The following is a 16807-nucleotide window of genomic DNA, read 5'->3' as shown; positions in this document are numbered from 1 at the left end:
AGGAAGACGGCTTTCGCGTTCGAGAGGTCTTAGGCGAATGCATAAGGGACCCTGTGAGTTCTTTTTTTCTCTTATTAGAGAGTTTTAGTGCCGGGGACTCCAAGCCGCTTCCTTATTCACCCTCTTACGTTCCCTTGTACACTCAGCCGCGCCCCATGGACTATACAAAGGAACGCAAGGGGCTTACGTACGCAAGGCACTTTGGGGTCCCGGTACTAAAATTCTCTAAGAGGGAATTTTAGGGCTCGAGATCCCCAAGCCGCTTGTGTACGCCCGCTTTTACGCTTTTGTGGCCTTAATACAATTACGTGCGCTGGTATCTCTGTTTCTTTTAAAATCAGAGCTGTTTAAGCTTGGAGAATCCCCGTTAGTGGCGAATAAAAATTGTCATCATCATGAACCGGCATGCAATCCGTCCTCTTCTTTATCTTCTGCTTTGCTGCCAGAACACGTGCACAGACTTTTCCGGCGCGGTATGCAATGAATCTCACGTAACACTTGTCACGTGACATGTTCCAAAAATCACACCTGTTATATATGCGCGTCACAGAGTCACATCACGCAATACCAATTTTGGTGTATATCAATCTGGCGGAACGGCCGCCATCGCACCATGAGCGTGGCACGTAAGTCATGCTGTACATGACACGCGTGTCATGATATTCACAATAACTCCCGTTATTTATGTTCGTCACACAGTCATGTCGCGCACTACCAATTTTGGTGTATATCAAGCTAGCACAACGGCCGCCAGCGCACCATGAGCGTGGCACGTAAGTCGTGCTATACATGGCATGCGTGTCACGATTTTCATAATAACTCCTGTTATTTATGTTCGCCATACGCTCTTGTCTAGCCATACCAATTTTGGTATATATCAAATTAACGAAACGGCCGCAAGAGCACCAATACTGTGGCATGTAAATCATGCTGTACATGACATGCATGTCATGATTTTCATGTTATGACCAGTCATTTACGTTTGTCATACAGTCACATTACGCCATACCAATTTTGGTATACACCCCATGTACGAAACGGCCAGGAGAGCACAAATTCGTAGGCGGCTAGATAGGTAGGTAGACAGATAGATACGCTCAAAGTCGCAGAAGTTCGCTAAGAAATGTTTCGCATTTAAAAAAACCAAGATAGACGCAAACGCACAGGTCTTCATAGCTCGAAAAGTCACCGATGATCACGATACTCCCTCATGCGAATTCTGAGCGCAGCTTTGTGTTGAGGCAACGCGAACTGTGTTTGAATTTCTGGCTATCCGCGTTGGAACATTCGTTACATATTGCCACAGAAACTGCCAGTGCTGGATTGCTACGCGCACCACTCTGTGGATTGCAGGCGTCATCGCCATCCCCGTCACGACAAGCGAGACAGTAGCAGCGCACCCACCAGCCCTGCATGCGCACGAGCTCCGACCGAAGGGCGAGCACGCATGACGGAGGAAGAAAGCGATGTTAGAGGCCAGTGGCTCGTGATATCGACAGAATCCACGTTCGCTGTCTTTCGTCTTCGTTCGCTCTATCGGTTACGCCGACTACGCCAACGGCGATGCCGAACAGCGCAGGAACAGACGCCTAAGAGCTGCGCTCTAAAAGAACAGCGTGTATCGTAGAACGTCGGGGACTTGAATCGGCGTGCACAACTCAGTTTCACGATGATTTGGACACGCGTAATTCACTCCATATTCTTCAATAAATTTGTCCAACAATGTTCTTGCACAATTTCGCTTTCGCAATTTGTTTAGGAGCGCTAGATTTGACGAATGAACAGCGCGTACATAGCCTCAGCCGTGCGCCCGTCGCGCGGAAAGACTATATATGGCGGACGCCGGCGGAGCGGAGGCGTGGCGGTGACGTGAACAGCGTCATCGCCGCGCCGCGACGTCACTGCCCCGCCCATTCGCCAGACTCTCCCCATCGACGGCTCTGGGCGGACGGTAATGCTAGCTGTCGCGGCAGCAAGAATGGAGCTCTGTTGCAGTCATGTTGTGATCTTATAGCAAAATTATACGGAATTACAGAAAAGCTGTTTTCGTAAGCGCCTCAGGTGGAGCATACGTGTCAAAACAGTCAATTCGAGCTTGCACCTTTTACTGTAAAAGCCCAAAATTGTCGCGAGTACAAAAATGAAGTTCTTCGTATGGTACTCAGTGGTGTAACTAATAGCTAATATTTTGAATGCCGTTTCTGAAATTCGCAGTGAAATGTGGTCAGTATACGATCCGCAGGTTAACGGTTTTCTTTCTAATGGATGAATATGTCTGAGATACCACGCTGAGTGCACGTGTTCACAGTCGAGTTGAGTTCTACTTCCACAAACACTATAATTGCGGAAGAGTGCTTAGCTCGCCCGGCTGCCAACCGACAAGACAGCGGTTCGATTCCCACCGCGGGCACAAATCTTTTTTTTCCTGCAGCTGTTCCTCTCTATGGATGAACGGTTGCACCACAATGTTCCTTCTTTGGGGCTTACAGTTGCGTCATACAGAATGTCAAACATACGGTTAACCTCTCTGCATTTAGTCTCGAGAAGGACTAATGGTTCTGCCAACGCAGTTCGTTTGTCAAGGGAACAACTTTTCATTGAAAAGCTCGCAAGATCTGTTGGAGTGTATGGGGTTCAGAAAGAGGCACTCGTCTTACTTCCGCAATTATATTTATCGCTGTGAAATTTATATTTCTTGATCTGTGCAGACAATATATGAAGAAGGACATTCTGAAAGCGGAATAGATGCACCCCGCGTGAAGGCACTTTTAAAAGCATCATTTATCCTGAGGGCCACGTCACCAGTGGCGGTATTACCGGCTTATCTCCTAAACGAAGAACTGGTAAGACAGTCCTGTACTTTCTTATGTCCCTCTTTATTTCTTCGGATTGCCATATTTCAGAAGCTTTTATTGGCGCCCAGTGTAATCTGGAGCACTCACTTTTTTTTCATTCGTGCTGAAACAGATTGCCGTTGTACGCACTATACGTGACTTTACGACTTCAAAACCCCTTTGTTTTTACTGACCCCCAATGCCGCTATAATTAAATCAACAAAGAGCCACGAAGTTTTGCTGATTGTGCGCTGTATTCTGTGTTCATGAAGTTTAATTCCACGTTTTCTCTTTCAGCTTGCCTTTGAAAGTGAACTGAGATTTTTAAGCACTATCGAGGAGAATGTCAAGAGCCTCAGCAAAATTCTGCCTGCAGTGGCGACAGTGTCATCCTTAGCGGACCCATCGTACACAGAGGTGGATGCGTATTGGCCAAGGCTCGTGAAAATGGCCCTAATTTCAGAGGTGAGTAAAATTGTTTTTTAAGAGCCAAAGTTTCAGAAGCAGTTCATAACGTCATCATTCTTCTGACACTATACTCAGTTTTCAGCAGTGTACCAGAAGATTTAACGCCGCAGTCGCAAAGTGAGCTTTGTCGACAAAATCATTTTTATGAATTTGTAGTTCTGTACCAAGTGAAATTGGACAACGGTTCATTCCATCAGGTACATATTTAATTTCTCCTTTTTGTCTTTGCCAGGTTTCACCCATAGACATTATTGGCCCGTGCATTGTGTGGGGCGACGTGAAGGAGCTTGTATGCGGCAAAGAGCCCAGCGAAACCATGACGCTTCAGCCGAACACGTCGCTGGAAAAAGCACTGGTGCTTTGTTTGTGTGTGTACTACGTCAAGGACCTTGCGTATCCGGCTGCTTTTGGCCAGATGCTTGGCTTCGTTCAAGCAGTCGTTAAACGTGCCGGCATCGACGAAATTCCATGGGCGCAGAAAAGGCTACGGGATTTGTTCACAAAACTACACTTCGTTTGAGTTAAGTACACATCAAAGTTTATGTGCTGCTTAAAGAGACATTCAAAATTCATCTAGCGCCTATTTTAGAGTTCCTGTGTTTTTTTTTCTTGGATTGCTCTTCCATAAGAAGAAGCGTTTTTGTAAGTTATGGTCAATAAAAGTTTTACTCAAATTTAAATTCTTGTAAATATTTCGTTCTACTTATCCCCTTATCTTTGATTCAAAATGTAAAGTGTCAGAGCACTCGGCGCAAAATTCCTCACTCAAATTTCTGGACTACCGTATATATAAATAATCGCCTCGAAAGAATGCATGCACATCAGAGGCTTAATTGTAGGATTCGCCAGATGCAGCTGTGGAAGATGCTTTATGAAAGTTTGAGACAATCGAGAACGCCTTCATTCTGCTAACACTACTGAATTCTGAACGGTGTATAACGAAGATCTAACGCCGCAATCGCGATGTGAGGCTTGTCGATCCGTGACGGGAGGCCTTCCTAATGCTTAGTTAAGGTGTAAGAGAGGGTTTTTACTTACTTGATGCGGGATTCTCCCGCTCTAAAAATGTGTTTCTGACTGTCAGAAAGTGGTTAAAAGTAAATTTGAGAGAAGGTAATATTTGTTGTGCTGTATTTGTTGATGCTTTGCGGATCTTTGGCGGGTATATATGCTGGTTGGCCGGAATTAAATAGCTAATTACAAAAATCAAGTTTGAATTTTCATATTGGGCACGGGAACATTCTATTGGTTCTGCATAACACGAGCTTGCTAGCTGCACCGTAAATACAAACCGCACTGCCGATGTTGAGCTGTGCGTATATATGTACCGTTGGGTACAACATGGAAAGAGTAGCCAGTGAAATAATGAAAGCTTGTTTCTTATTTCTAGCCTACTCTCTGTACTATAAACCGAAATCCATATTTATGTTTCAGCCAGCAAGCTCATTTTACCCTCTCGCAGTGTCGCGTTCTACAGTTTGCACATGTGCAAGATGAAAAGGGAAAATTAATTTTTGTAATGCGCTAATTAATGTCGGGCATCAGTATGTATACTCTTCAAGAAGCCGCCAAGCCCATACAGCACAACAAATATTATCTTCTTTCAGCTTTCTTTTTGGATGATTTCTGACAGTCAGAAAGGCATTTCAAGGAGCGGGAGAACGCCGCATTAAGTAAGTAAAACTCCTCTCTTACACCTTCTCTAAGCGTTAAAAAGGTTGGCAGTCACGGTTGGCAAGCGTGGTGCGCTTAGCGTGAAAGGGCACCACGCTTAGTACAAGCGTGCAAAAAATCGCCCCCCACTCACGCTTCGCAAGCGTTATGCATCCCGCAAGTCACGCTTAGGAAGCGTGATTTTTTCAGCGTGAAAGCACACCACGCATAGAACAAGCGTGCAAAAACACGCCCCCCTCTCACGCTTGCTACGCGTGAAAATATTTAGAGTGTAGTTTCTGGCATCTGTCTGTATAGAAATGGCTGTTCAGGTCCAGCAGCCGCAGAGAGCTCTACACTCTAAATATTTTCACGCGTAGTAAGCGTGAAACGCGCCCCTCGAGCTCCTAAAATTCGTTTTTGTACCACGTGACTCAAAATACGCGTTGTTTTCCTCCACCCAAGCGTGACGCCCGTCGAGGACACGCACATTCGCTGTATTTTACGCGTGATGCGGGATTCTACGCGTGAGAACCGGAAAACTCACGCTGAGGAAAAGTTTGCGACGCCGATCGCGCTTCTCCTCATCACGCGTATATATATCCTGATACAATCGCCAAGACAGCCGGGCGACGTCGCCGTTACTCGCCTCTGATTTGCTGCTGCGATTTGCGCCTGCTTTCATTTATTTTTGTTTTTCACGCGAATGCCTTGAAAGGTGGCGCTTGCTTCGATATATGCTTTTGGCGGGAAAACGGGGTTAGAGTCGTTGGAGTCATTGACTTAGCAAGCTCTTTGTGCATCGTCTCTGCCTGCCCTTCGAGCGTGTACTGTGCGGAGGGTTCGCTTTGTGGTGCTGAAAAGTGATGAAGTCATGAGTAACTTGACATCGATTGACTTGCGTGGTGTGCCGCGCGGTAGATGCAAGAACACCGAATGCGACTGCCCGGAGTTCTCGCGCGACACGGCGCCACTCACTGCGAACTCTGCTATTCCGGCCGGATGGTGTGCTACTGCGGGCACTCGCCTGCCATTCACGGCCGCTTGGAATACCTGGGTAAGCAAATATTTCGAAATGTGTTTGCTCATTATATATTTTACTATTTTCGCAACAGTGACGTTTCTTCCTATTGACCTCTGAACTTGACATCAGTATCAGGCCAAGTTCTCTGTGTACAGTATGACGGACAGAAACGCGAAAATTTAGGGTTATGTAATTCACGTACTTTCATTTTGAACATCTCCATTTCGTGTCATAGCGGCGTAGTTTTGGCTCGAACACTTACATCAGAGCCAACATTAACTTTAGATGCCGGATTCGTAGCGACGTGACGTGGTTATCTTGAGTAATTGCTCATGAAAGTATTTGTAGTAAAGAAAGTGATGTCGCATTCAGTCCGAGAGTTTCTGTTTCACTCGGGTCGTGCGATCGACCGGGAAGGATGACAAGAAAGAAGGAAGGAGTGTTGCTCTCGGTGCCGTGGCTGTGAGCCGTTTCTCCTTCGCCGTCGGATATCCACCGGTCCCCGCGTCTATCGCTCGTTAGCTTTGGCCATAGCTTTGGCTAGTCGGCGCCAAATTTCGTGGCCGCGTCGCGGTTCGCGGCGGTGGCCATTTTCGGGCCAGGAGGCGGAACGCCGGTAAAGGGGCCGCCTGGCGCCTCATGCGATGAATAAACAGCGCCTGCTTCCTCCGTCCTCAGCAGAGCGCCTCGAAAATGACCAAAAATATATTGTATGCCGTAAATTCATGTAGTCGATGCGTACATTACGAAGCGTTAAAATTGTGCCATATGCCGAAAAACAAGCGCGTTAAGGCCACAGTAAAATTGTGTTTTTGCTGCACATCAAGGCTGAAGTTCGCTTTTTTATGTGAGTGCGCAACGCATGAGTCCTTATATATTATTTGAAGCCGCTATTACCAAGAGACCGCTCTGGTTACAGGCGAACTATTTATGCCGCAACCTCGCCTTCTATAGTAAGATACGATTGCGTCACCTTCAGGAATTTCAGGCTACTGGGTGAAGTCGCACTTGTGTGCATGTAATAGGGAGTTTTCGAATAGTGGCCCCAAACGTTCGGGGCCCCAAGGCCTCTTGCGTGGGCTCGCTTTGGGTCAAGCCGGAGTTATAAAGTTTTCGTATAGGGTCTGCGGCGATTTGGGCACTCCCCCTATTCTCGGTCACTGTGGTCTTGGCCGAGAGCCGTCGATTCGAAGTGAGTGCCGTCATGTTTGTTTGACGCAAAGCTTTTGGGGCAGGCTTTGGGGTTCCCGCTAAATTGGCGAAATAGCGTGCCCAACGCAAAACCCGAAGCTGTTCCGGTCTCGCGCATGCGCAGCGGCCTTGGCGTTATTTCTTTGGGGCCCCTATTCGAAAACTCCCTAATATTTGCGTTACCGTAAGGTAGCATAAACAGTTTATCTTACGGTCCACTACGTGGAGCCAGTGCCTCGGCGGTCGGTAATGCTAGCTGTCGCGGCAGCAAGAAGGGAGCTCTGTGGCAGTCATGTTGTGATCTTATAGCAAAATTATACGGAATTACAGAAAAGCTGTTTTTGTAAGCGCCTCAGGTAGAGCGTACGTGTCAAAACAGTCAATTCGAGCTTGCACCTTTTACTGTAAAAGCCCAAAATTGTCGCGAGTACAAAAAATGAAGTGCTTCGTATGGTACTCAGTGGTGTAACTAATAGCGGATCTTTTGAATGCCGTTTCTGAAATTCGCAGTGAATTGTGGTCAGTATACGATCCCCAGGTTAACGGCTTTCTTTCTAATGGATGAATATGTCTGAGATACCACGCTGAGTGCACGTGTTCACAGTCGAGTTGAGTTCTACTTTCACAAACACTATAATTGCGGAAGAGTGCTTGGCTCACCCGGCTGCCAACCGACAAGACAGCGGTTCGATTCCCACCGCGGGCACAAATCTTTTTTTTTTCCTGCAGCTGTTCCTCTCTATGGACGAACGGTTGCACCACAATGTTCCTTCTTTGGGGCTTACAGTTGCGTCATACGGGATGTCAAACATACGGTTAACCTTTCTGCATTTAGTCTCGAGAAGGACTAACGGTTCTGCCAACGCAGTTCGTTTGTCAAGGGAACAACTTTTGATTGAAAAGCTCGCAAGATCTTTTGGAGTGTACGGGGTTCAGAAAGAGACACTCGTCTTACTTCCGCAATTATATTTATCGCTGTGAAATTTATATTTGTTGATCTGTGCAGACAATAGATGAAGAAGGACATTCTGAAAGCGGAATAGATGCACCCCGCGTGAAGGCACTTTTAAAAGCATCCTTTATCCTGGGGACCACGTCACCAGTGGCGGTATTACCGGCTTATCTCCTAAACGAAGAACTGGTAAGACAGTCCTATACCTTCTTACGTCCCTCTTTATTTCTTCAGATTGCCATATTTCAGAAGATTTTATTGGCGCCCAGTGTAATCTGGAGCACTCATGTTTTTTTTTTTATTCGTGCTCAAACAGATTGCCGGTGTACGAACTATACTTGACTTTACGACATCAAAACCCCTTTGTACTGTTCTTGCTGACCCCCAATGCCACTATAATTAAATCAACAAAGAGCCACGAAGTTTTGCTGATTGTGCGCTGTATTCTGACTCCACTTTTTCTCTTTCAGCTTGCCTTTGAAAGTGAACTGATATTTTTAAGCACTATGGAGGAGAATGTCAAAAGCCTCAGCAAAATTCTGCCTGCAGTGGCGACAGTGTCATCCTTAGCGGACCCATCGTACACAGAGGTGGATGCGTACCTGAGGCCAAGGCTCGCGAAAATGGCCCTAATTTCAGCGGTGAGTAAAATGGTTTTTTAAGAGCCAAAGTTTCAGAAGCAATTCATAACGTCATCATTCTTCTGACACTATACTCAGTTTTCAGCAGTGTATCAGAAGATTTAACGCCGCAGTCGCAGTGTGAGCTTTGTCGACAAAATCATTTTCATGAATTTGTAGTTCTGTACCAAGTGAAATTGGACAACGCTTCATTCCATCAGGTACCAATTTAATTTCTCCTTTTTATCTTTGCCAGGTTTCACCCGTAGACATTATTGGCCCGTGCATTGTGTGGGGCGACGTGAAGGAGCTTGTATGCGGCAAAGAGCCCAGCGAAACACTGAAGCTACAGCCGAACACGTCGCTGGAAAAAGCACTGGTGCTTTGTTTGTGAGTGTACTACGTCAAGGACCTTGCGTATCCGGCTGCTTTTGGCCAGTTGCTTGGCTTCGTTCAAGCAGTCGTTAAACGTGCCGGCATCGACGAAATTCCATGGGCGCAGAAAAGGCTACGGTATTTGTTCGCGAAACTACACTTCGTTTGAGTTAAGTACACATCAAAGTTTATGTGCTGCTTAAAGAGGCATCCAAAATTCATCTAGCGCCTATTTTACAGTTCCTGTGTGTTTTTTTTCTTGGATTGCTCTTCCATAAAAAGAAGCGTTTTTGTAAGTTATGGTCAATAAAAGTTTTACTCAAATTTAAATTCTTGTAAATATTTCGTTCTAATTAACCCCTTATCTTTGATTAAAAATGTAAAGTGTCAGAGAACTCCGCGCAAAATTCCTCACTCAAATTTCTGGACTACCGTATATATAAGTAATCGCCTCGAAATAATGCATGCACATCAGAGGCTTAATTGTAGGATTCGCCAGATGCACCTGTGGAAGATGCTTTATGAAAGTTTGAGACAATCAAGAACGCCTTCATTCTGCTAACACTACAAAATTCTGAACGGTGTATAACGAAGATCTAATGCCGCAATCGCGGTGTGAGGCTTGTCGATCCGTGACGGGAGGCCTTCCTAATGCTTAGTTAAGGTGTAAGAGAGGATTTTTATTTACTTGATGCGGGATTCTCCTGCTCTATAAAATGTGTTTCTGACTGTCAGAAAGTGTTTAAAAATAAATTTGAGAGAAGATAATATTTGTTGTGCTGTATTTGTGGATGCTTGGCGGCTCTTTGGCGGGTATATATGCTGGTTGCCCGGCATTAAATGGCTAATTACAAAAATCAAGTTTCAATTTTCGTATTGGGCACAAGAACATTCTATTGGCTCTGCAGAACACGAGCTTGCTAGCTGCTCCGTAAATACAGACCGCACTGCCGATGTTGAGCTGTACGTATATATGTGCCGTTGAGTACAACATGGAAAGAGTAGCCAGTGAAATAATGAAAGCTTGTCTCTTATTTCTAGCCTACTCTATGTACTATAAACCGAAATCCATATTTATGTTTCAGCCAGCAAGCTCATTTTACCCTCTCGCAGTGTCGCGTTCTACAGTTTGCACATGTGCAATATGAAAAGGAAAAATTAATTTTTGTAATGCGCTAAATAATGCCAGGCATCAGTATGTATACTCTTCAAGAAGCCGCCAAGCCCATACAGCACAACAAATATTATCTTCTTTCAGTTTTCTTTTTGGATGATTTCTGACAGTCAGAAAGGCATTTCAAGGAGCGGGAGAACGCCGCATTAAGTGAGTAAAACTCCTCTCTAACACCTTCTCTAAGCGTTAAAAAGGTTGGCAGTCACGGTTGGCAAGCGTGGTGCGCTTAGCGTGAAAGCGCACCACGCTTAGTACAAGCGTGCAAAAAATCGCCCCCACTCACGCTTTGCAAGCGTTATGCATCCCGCAAGTCACGCTCAGGAAGCGTGATTTTTTCAGCGTGAAAGCACACCACGCATAGAACAAGCGTGCAAAAACACGCCCCCCTCTCACGCTTGCTACGCGTGAAAATATTTAGAGTGTACTGTTGTGCAGTTGTCTCGGTCAGCTTTTCGAAAGCATGTTGGTGAGCTTCACTTTCTCACTAGGCGAAAAGAAACAACATAATTTATACGGCAGCCACGTATGAAGGCGGTGCAATATAGTATAATGCGTGCCAAACGCTACAACCTTTTAACATCAAGAGGGCAAGTGTCACTCGCGATTACACGAAGCTTCGCGACGTTCGGGCTAAGATGCCTCATCACTGACGACAAAACCAAGCAAATCAACTTTGGAGTGGTCTTATTGTGCCTCACTTAGGTTTATTGTTAGTCCCACTCCCACCGCCTTTTTGCATTGTCTCGACCACTATGGAAAGACGTTCGACGTGTTCCTCAAAATTGCTTGAAAAAGTTACGTCACTCATATATGTCATTCCTAATTAATACCGCACGTGACCAATAATTATATTCCTTAAGCGGTGAAAAGAACCAAGCGGAATGACATGCGGATATATTGAAAGAGGGGTCCTTGCACGCCAAATGTAGCAGCCATTTTGGCAACCATCTCAAGTGTGTTAGAAAAAAGTCGTGATGATTTACTGCATTGAAAACAATGAACTGCTCGAATATTTAAGAGAGAAAAAAATTTTGGGTCACGTGGGAGCCTTCCGGCTTTCGCTTAATGTCGTCTGAATGATGTTTGTGAAAAAATTTATTTTGGGAGTATCGTTTTTCGTTTCATTACCAAATTTGGTTTACATATTAAAGGACCTCTGACAGCGAAGTTTTCGTTTGTGACTTTTTTTCTTGCTTTAATTTGTAGCTTAGTGTCTAGTAATCCAGTGTCGGTAATTGCGACCAATATTGCGTCACTTCGAAACGCTAGCCTAAAACCATATGAAACTAGCGCCCCACAGCGGGAGGCTGAGGAACAATAGCCCTCGCCGGGTGCCAGTCGTGGTATTGTGTGCGCCCCGCAAATCTTCTTTGATGTCGACAATACTCGCTTTGCTCGTGGAACGTCACAAGGGGCCTCAATCTACGTCATACCAGTTGCGATGTCGCGAGGTGCTGCCAACTCAGATGAGCACTCCCGCTTACTTTAAAACCAAATTAAGATATCTTAAAGCTAACGTGCGCCACTAATAATCGGTCAGAAGTGCCCACGCATACAGGGCAATCAAACGACACAAACATCTTGAAGTTTGGTGTCAGGGGTCCTTTCAGCAAAGACGTTTGTGCAAGGTGTCCGAGGCTCAATAATATTACTGCAATTTTTCTACCATATATACGCCTCCAGAATTATTGGCAAAATTTTCTGTGTTTGCATTTTTCCGCTTGTAATATTGCGCTATGTATGAAAGTTTAAATAATGAACACTTACTCTACAGGAGGTGTATTTTTCGTTAAAAATATTTTCACACCACTGAAGTTTCTAAATAGTACGAGAAAAAAATCAGGAATTTTAGAAAATCTTCATTCATTTCGGTCCACATTGAGGCGCCATATTACCCACGTGGTGCTCCAACTAAAAATCAACTTTATACCTGAATCGAAAGCAAATGGATAGTTCTTCTTACATGGTAGGTTTTATCACTACAGTTTTTGTTTTACGGAAGCAAATAATTTTACATGTTCCCCAGTGACGGCAACCGGGAACTTCAATGAGGAAGCTGCCGTATGTACAAATGGGAATATACCCTTTGAATTTGGAACTTCAGAAATAATTTCCTTTATTTTCTTCCTCCTCCACGACACTGTAATACCGCATTTGCACCTGTTAGTACGGAAACGCCCAGAGTATACATGCATGTCGCTAACGGCATGTACCTCACTCCCAGTGGAGGGCGGCACTAGCCTCTTGAATGACCGGCGCGCATGCCTATAGGTCTTGGGACACACTTCCGCGAGAGGCCCTTTCCTGTCTGCGAAGCCCCGACGTTGCGCGCGCGTGTTCTGTTGCCGTTCTACGAAGAGGGCCATGCACTGCCGGCCATCCATGTCTGTGCAGGCACTGCCCCCGCCGTATTCGTGCATGTGCACTCATGTATACACTTGCTGACTGTTCACCCCGGGTGTCTGTCTCTCAGTAGCAAGGACAAGCATGTTTAGCTATGGTGGGAGAAACAAGGCTACGGAAAGGCGGGGGGAGGGGGGAGAGAGGGGGAGTGTAAGTGAAACATTCGCTCACGTAGTCTATGAGAAAATGGGAGAAAAACATACACACCTAATTCTGTTCAGAAGACTGAGCAATCGCTTTTGAGTTGTTTTACATATGAATACTAGATTACGCCACAATCGCTGCGCCTCCGCACATTATTGTTTATTGCAACTAAAAAGCTGACAGGGTACCTTATGCACTTGCCTACGACTCGAAGGCGAAAGCCATCTTCTCAGTTGATGTATCGATATATATATATATATATATATATATTGTTAAGCGGTTTATTGGACGGGACTCGGCGTATTCATCAGAGTATTCATCCTACAGCAATATGCACAGCTCGCGCCGTCATTCAGGACGTTTTGTACGACGTCGAGTTCATTATAATTGCTGCATGCTCTCACGACGTCATCCCGGGATGGGATTTTCTCTCCCGCCACGACGCCGTAATTCATTGCGCACAAGCCGAAATCGAACTCTCCCCGTTCTCAGATCTGACGCCGGCAGACACTTCATCGGTATCGAGCAAGATCCTCGTCAAAGACGATACCAAAGTGCCTCCAAACTCGTCGACGGCTGTGTCAGTCGACTGCGCCGGTCTCTCCGACACCATTGCGCTCATTTCGCCATCTGACCACGTTTGCACAAGGAGAGGCTTGCTGGTACCTTTCGCGACCGTCCAAGTCACTCAGGGCAGCACCGACGCAATTACAACGCCGACGGCCGCCAGTGGCTACTAGTAATACCCCGCAGTCTGCGTTCTGAAATATGCGAAGCCTTCCACTCTGACCCGCAATGCGCGCACTCTGGGGTATCCAAAACTTACCACCGCATACGACAACGATACTTCTGGCGTGGGATGTACCGCTACGTGCAGAAGTTCGTTCGCTCCTGCCTCGATTGCCAACGCCGAAAACCTGCAACGCACGTGTCGCCAGCAGGTCTACAACCATTACCTTGCCCTAACCGTCCGTTTGGGCGCGTGGGCATCGATTTGTATGGACCCCTTCTTCTGACTTCGGCTGGTAACCGCTGGGCCATCGTCGCTGTTGACCATCTAACGCGATACGCCGAAACCGCCGCCCTCCCAGCGGCTACAGCGCGCGATGTTGCCTCCTTCCTACTACACAGATTCATACTGCGTCACGGTCCACCCCAAGAGCTTCTCAGCGATCGAGGCCGTGTCTTCTTATCGGAAGTCGTGGAAGCCATTCTGAAAGAGTGCCATGCTGTTCACCGCAAAACTACTGCTTACCACCCGCAGACGAATGGCCTAACTGAACGCTTTAACCGCACGCTCCGCGACATGCTGTCAATGTACGTCGCCGCTGATCACACCAATTGGGATGCCATTCTGCCCTTCGTCACCTACGCCTATAATACCGCCCCTCAGAGCACTACTGATTTTTCACCCTTTTTCTTACTGTACGGAAGGCACCCGTCGCACACCATCGACACGATACTTCCATACAAGCCGGATCCATCTGAGTGTGCGCCTATTTCTGACACAGCCAGGCTTGCTGAAGAGTGTCGCGAGCTTGCCAAGACATTTACGACGCAGGAACAAGAGCTGCAGAAGAGCATTCGCGACGGCACCACCACTTCTGAGCCCACGTTCCTCCCTGGAGCGCTCGTATGGCTCTCGGTCCCTACCACTGCAAGTGGCCTCTCTTCAAAACTGCTGCCGAAATACGAAGGCCCATACCGGGTCGTCGAGCGCACATCCCCGGTCAACTACTTGATCGAACCCATCGAACCAGCTTCGGACATGCGCCGTCGAGGGCGCGACATAGTCAACGTGGAGCGCCTCAAGGCCTACTATGACCCACTCATAGTGACGAGCTGTTAGGTCGCCGGACGGCTCCCTTTTCGTACCCGGGGTAATTGTGGCGAAGCAATTGGTACTGTTAAACAGTTGCGTTCTCCAGCGGCTCCTAGTGGGTCGCCCTCTTGTAAACGCCGCTCGCTCTCGGAGCCCGTGCTTTGGCCTGGACTGTCGCCATAGCGAATTGTCGCCGAGTCCCGTCCAATAAACCGCTTAACAATATATATATATATATATATATATATATATATATATATATATATATATATATATATATATATATATATATATATGCCGTAACATGACATAAAGTAAAAAAAGAATGACCCTTGAAATGAGCGGCTCATGAAATTGTCGAGGCTTTAGGAATATTGTGAGGGCTCCTAGCAGAAATCCGTAACGGAAGGAGGCATGCGGACAGGAAAAACGCTGTTCCAACAATTGACGAATTAATCAAGCGCAGAATGCGATGAAGGTGAAGAGAAAAAGGAAACGAAAAAGTCCACTGCGCATACCAAATATGTCCCAACTCAGTGCACTAAATCATGGCTTATGTGGAGCCGTACTATATGCAAGATTTCCACGCATTTTATTATAGCATGTAAAAAAAGAAAAAAAAAAATCTGCTTTGCAGCGTGTGCTTTCGGAACATCCGTCGTGCCTGCTGAAGACCGTGCGTCGCTCATACACCAGGCCCGCAGAACTCGAAGACCTTGTAGCGCGTTTATAACCGCGATCGGAAAGAAGGAACGTAATGTATTTACATCTACAAGCACCGCGTGTTCTTTTGTCGGGGTCATTAATAATATCTAACGTGCCTCGGAGCGCCAAAATTGCCGTATTGTGCTCAAATTCTGCGTTCGGATGTCGGGGGATGCACGATCCGCGGCGCACGAACCCGTACAGTCGCGCTCAATATGACTTGCAACACGGGAGCGCGGGGCCTCACGAGTTTAATGATCGCGCACGGCTTCAACTTGCGTCATTTCTGTAACTTAGTATTATTTTCTTATTTGAGAACATCCCCCAGTGAGAGAACAGCGTTTAGTTGTAGAAATAAGGGCTAGTGGAAGGAATGCCAAATCTTTAATCTCGAGAGGCCACACGCTCTCATGTTGCAAGTCATATTGAGCGCGACTGTACATACACACTCGTGCTTGTGGTTCCGCGCCTCATTGGTGACGTAGGGGCACGTGCTACGCAGGCGCGGAACGCGCACTTCCCAAATGGCGTTTCGTTATGCAGCGAGCAGCCAACCAAGTCAAACGAGAGGCCATCGCGAGATCAACGCCGGCACGCGTCCCGCGAGCTGAGCGATAATGTGGGAGCACGAGATCCCTCCGCATGGCGTCGGGATGGGATGCGCGGGCGTTGCGGGGCACGGGAGCACACGCCAAGAGTGTCCGCATGCACCGTGCGGGATGCGAGGACCAATTAAGAGGGGGACCGCGGCGCGGGAACCGAATTCGCATCGCAGTAACGGTTCCCACGGGGCGAGAGAGCTGCTGCCTGCAAAACCGCACCTGGTCTTTCTCTCTCCTTTCCTACCTCCCCGGCAGCCACGGCGCCGGTGCCCGAGCAACGGCTGCGTGCATGGGGCCCGCGGCAGTCCGGCGGCCGGACCGCAGGCGTCTATAATCATGGGGGGCCGCGGTGTCACTCATCTCGACGACGACGACGCCTGTGCTCGTCTCGCACGAGCCACGCCCCGGGACACCTAGGACGACGCCCGCCGCATCACCGAAGCTGGCCGCTCGTCTGTCTCTCGCTGCATCATGCGTGGCTTCGCACACACTGAACTGCCGGCGAAATTCTTCCTGCGCCCAGGCTTCCGCGAACGTTTCATTTTTGTCTGACCGCGTCGCATCCTGTTGTTTTCCCGGTGTTGCATGCGCTTGAAGAACCTGCCTCTGGTATATTCGCAAACGTATAGGAGGGTGGAGGTGTATTCTTTTTCGTTTTCCTCTTCCGTGCTTTACGCTCTTTCTCCCTTACCGACCGGCACGAGGAAAAGCTTCTAATGTTTCCGATATGCATGGAGGAAGACAGTCTCCATGACATGTAGAAGATAGCCGCTCGCGGGAAAGTTGAAACTTGCGATGAATGACTGGCTTCAGCGTCTGCCCCATCAGTCGGCATACTTC

Source organism: Rhipicephalus sanguineus, chromosome 1 (genome assembly GCF_013339695.2).
Source record: "Rhipicephalus sanguineus isolate Rsan-2018 chromosome 1, BIME_Rsan_1.4, whole genome shotgun sequence".
In the NCBI taxonomy this organism is placed as follows: domain Eukaryota; kingdom Metazoa; phylum Arthropoda; class Arachnida; order Ixodida; family Ixodidae; genus Rhipicephalus; species Rhipicephalus sanguineus.
The sequence above is the reverse complement of the archived record's forward strand: the minus strand, read 5'-3'. Positions refer to the sequence as shown.